A 4,672-nucleotide genomic window follows, 5' to 3' on the forward strand; every position below is an offset into this window, starting at 1 on the left:
GGCCGTCCATGACAGAAAAAGTCGTGGTAGAAGTGAGGGCGAGGAAAATTTCGGGAAGTTCCCGGTTACGGTGGGTGGTCGGGGCCGAGCGATGCATGAAGGTTTGCGCGTTTCTCTCATACACGTATGCGCGTGTGTGCGAGGCGTTGGGCTCTAACTGAACCCGAGTGAGGCGTTCGCTTACTGAACCCGAGCGATTGCACTAGCTACGTTACTGAACCCGAGCAATCAATCCCTTGCTGTTAACTGAACCCGAGCGATTCCTTCGCTGCTAACTGAAGCCACTCGAACCTGCTACCTCTTTATGAACAGTGACTGTTGTTGGGGGTTGGATGAACAGTTCTCGGTGGGGGTTGGATGAAGATGACCCCGTGGTAGTAGAGGCCATTGCCGCTGGATGAACAGGACCCCGATCGAGGAGGTGGGGTGGATGAACAGGACCCCGTGGAGGGCTGATTGAACAGTAGCCGGTGGAGGCTGGATGAACAGGACCCCGTGGATGAACAGTAGCTGGTGGAGGCAGGAATAAGTCGACGGTGGATGAACAGTAGCAGGTGGTGGCTGGAGGAAGTCGAGGATGGATGAACAGTAGCCCCTGGAGGGTGGAGCGAGGCAGTAGACGGTGGATTAACAGTAGCCCGTGGAGTCCCGTTGATACGTCTCCAACATATCTACAAAATTTTGACTGTTCCATGCTGTTATATTATCATTCTTGAATGTTTTATAATCATTTTATAGTCATTTTATATCATTATTTGGTACTAACCTATTGACATAGTGCCAAGTGCCAGTTGCTGTTTTCTGCATGTTTTTTACATCGCAGGAAATCAATTCCAAACGGAGTCCAAACGCAGCGAAACTTTTTGTGGATTTTTTGGACCAGGAGACATCCAGTGGGCCGGATAAGTACCTGGGGGGTGCTCGGGAGCACAACCCACCAGGGCGCGCCCTGGTGGGTTGTGCCCACCTCGGGTGCCCCCTGAACCGATTCTTTGCTCTATAAATACCCCAATATTCCAGAAACCCTAGGGGAGTCGACGAAAATCAATTCCAACCGCCGCAGAGTCCAGAACCACCAGATCCAATCTAGACACCATCACAGAGGGTTTCACCACTTCCATTGGTGCCTCTCCGACGATGCGTGAGTAGTTCTTTGTAGACCTACGGGTCCGTAGTTAGTAGCTAGATGGCTTCCTCTCTCTCTCGTTTGATTCTCAATACAATGGTCTCTTGGAGATCCATATGATGTAACTCTTTTTGCGGTGTGTTTGTTGGGATCCGATGAACTTTGAGTTTATGATCAGATCTATCTTTTTATCCATGAAAGTTATTTGAGGTCCTTTGATATCTTATATGCATGATTGCTTATAGCCTCGTATTTCTTCTCCGTTATTTGGGTTTTGTTTGGCCAACTTGATCTATTTATCTTGCAATGGGAAGAGGTGCTTTGTAGTGGGTTCGATCTTACGGTGCTTGATCCCAGTGACAGAAGGGGAACCGACACGTATGTATCGTTGCTACTATGGATAAAACGATGGGGTCTATTTCTACATAAATAGATCTTGTCTACATCATGTCATCGTTCTTATTGCATTACTCCATTTTTCCATGAACTTAATACACTAGATGCATGTTGGATAGCGGTCGATGTGTGGAGTAATAGTAGTAGATGCAGGCAGGAGTCGGTCTACTAATCTTGGACGTGATGCCTATATAATGATCATTGCCTAGATATCGTCATGATTATTTGAGGTTCTATCAATTGCCCAACAGTAATTTGTTCACCCACCGTTTGCTATTTTCTCGAGAGAAGCCACTAGTGAAACCTACGGCCCCAGGGTCTCTTTCTCATATTATTTGCCTTTGAGATCTATTTTCCTTTGCTTTTATTTTCATATCTATTAAACCAAAAATACAAAAATACCTTGCTACGTTTTATTTACTTTTATTTGCATCTATCAATCTACTACATCATCCTATCCTTGCATCAATTTCTGGCGCCGCTACCCGAAAGGGATTGACAACCCCTTTTACACGTCGGGTTGCGAGTATTTGTTATTTTTGTGCAGGTGTTGTTTACGTAGTGTTGCTTGGTTCTCCTACTGGTTCGATAACCTTGGTTTCATCACTGAGGGAAATACCTTACCGTTGCTGTGATGCATCCTCCCTTATTCCTTGGGGAAATACCGACGCATCTCAAGCGACATCACCCGTCTTGCGGTACGCCACACCCCTCCCGATGAAGAGGACCCTGTTTCGACCTGAGGCGCTCCAACACAAGTCCGTTTCCTTCATTTTGTGGTACGCCACATCCCACCCGATCAACAGGACCCCGTTTCGACCGTAGGCACTCGAACAGAAGTCCATTTCCTCCGTTTTGCGGTACGCCTGACCCTTCTTGATGAACAGGACACCGTTTCGACCGTACGTGGTCGAACAGAAGGTCGTTTCCTCCGTTCTGTTGTACGCACCTTGTTTCGCCTGTTCCGTCTAAGCCGGTTGGCTCTCGATGAACAGGACGCATTATGTTCCCTCCTGACGAACACGATGCAGTTTCTCCGTTCCGACCCAGCCGGTTGGCTGCCGATGAACAGGACGCCATCGCTGTACGTGTTTGAGACCCCGCCCGTATGTATGTACATAGTCGTATTTACTTCCTTGCTGCATGGCCGTACGTACATGTACATGATTTATACAGGACTGCCTCAACTTCTACGTCATACGTGCCGTTCCTTGCTCGGCCACGGTTCATCCTTGCAGAGAGACCGATCGACCAATATGTACGTACACGTTCGCTACCAGAGAGACAACCCTGCATACGGTTCGACCGGGTGGGTCCCAGCTATCAGGGAGGATAAGGAGGCACTTCCTTGCGTGCGAAGATATAACTGATGGGTCCCAGCTATCAGGAGAAGGAATCATTTTTTTGCCCATAATAAGGACGCACTTCCTTGCGTGCGAGGATGTAGCTGGTGGGTTCTAGCTGTCAGGGGGAGAAAACATTATTTTTCAGGGTAAAAAGGATGCAGTTGCATGCATGCATCCGTGGGCGTGATGCGTCCTCAATGTCAGCCTCTCCACGTAGACTCTTCTTCCAATGACTCTCGTTTGTTGACCACATTGACCACACCATGCCGAGCGCACCAAGGCCGATGGACGACGGCGAGGCCCCAGACTGGAACGACCCGGAGATGGGGAAGACACGGCAGTGGAGTGCAGATGGAGAGGAGTGGGAAGCTTGACTGGTTAGGGTGCATGGCAGCACTGCCGCCCACGGGAGACAGGAACAAGATCAGAGGTTGAATAAGCAGCACGGCTGTTGGATTAACATCCAACGGTCCAGCTGCTAGAATCATTTGTTGATTAAGTTGACAAAGCCATGTGTATGCGTCAGCTTAGTAGGCCCACAAGTCAGCCACCAAATCTGCCGGGTCCCAGCTGTCATCGGGAGGAGTAGTTTTTTTCGCATAACAAGGAGGAACTTCCTTCCGTGCGAAGATACAGCCGGTGGGTTTCAGCTGTCAACATGAGCAATCGTTTCTTTTCACGTAATAAGGAGGCACTTGAATATGTGGGTCCCTACTGTCAGCCTCTCCACTTACATCCCTCTTCCGATGGCTGTTGTTTGTTGACCATGTTGACCACGCCGCGCCGAGAGCACCAACGTGATGGACGACGGCGAGGCCCGGGAAGGGAACGACCCGGAGCCGGCGAAGCCACAGCAGCGGACACCCACACTGAGGGGAGTACGAGGGCTTACTGATCGGCTGCAGGGTGAGGCTGACGTCGCCAGAAAATAACAGGAGGTGCGGGTGGGTAGAGGGATGGCCTGGCGGCAGCACAGCCCGCCACGGGAGGAGGGAGTAGGCAGCCCCGCCGGTGCTGGTTTGGGCGGCTGGAGCAGGAAGATCAAAGATTGAAGAAGCATGACGGCCGTTGGATGGACATCTAATAGTCACTGCTTTGTGTTGACTAAGTTGACAAAGCCTTGCGTACGCGTCAATTTTTTTAGGACAACGTCATCGTCAACCTAGAAGGCCCACAAGTCAGCCTCCAAATCTATGGAAAACAACATACAACCTATTTGCCATTATTTTTAATAATTTACAGCCATTTGCTAATTCTTAAGGATATTTTGAAGCCCATATTCTTTTTATTAGCATTACAAACGATATTCTGGCCATTGCTAAAAAATTCAATCAAATTTTGCATATTTCGGTGGGGTCCGAACTCTTTTAATCACGAAATTTCGAGTCACGTTAAAAATAATTTTAGAATAATTATATCAAAATAAAATACAAAGAAATTTTCTCCGCCAAAAAATAAATGAAATTTAAAATCTTGAAATCCAGAAAAAAATGAAAATTGAATGTAATTGCCGATTGGCTCTGGTTTAAAATTTACAACCCATTTCTTACTACTTATAGCCCATTTTCTGGGGCAGCCGAATACATCCCTCCGCTTCTTGAAAGCTTTGCAGCCTAGCAGGGCTGAGAAAGCAAGTAGGCCTCGGTTGGGTGTTCTCCAAAAAAATAGAACTAGACTAGCCATTTTCAGAAAGAAAAAAGATATCAACTGCGCTTGTCATGTGCTTAAATAAAAGCATGGGCTAGACGGGCTACAGCCTCCGCACAATGCGCAGTTGAGCTCCGTCTCTAAAACTAAAAAACAA

The sequence above is a fragment of the Triticum aestivum genome, chromosome 1D (genome assembly GCF_018294505.1).
Source record: "Triticum aestivum cultivar Chinese Spring chromosome 1D, IWGSC CS RefSeq v2.1, whole genome shotgun sequence".
Lineage (NCBI taxonomy): Eukaryota > Viridiplantae > Streptophyta > Magnoliopsida > Poales > Poaceae > Triticum > Triticum aestivum.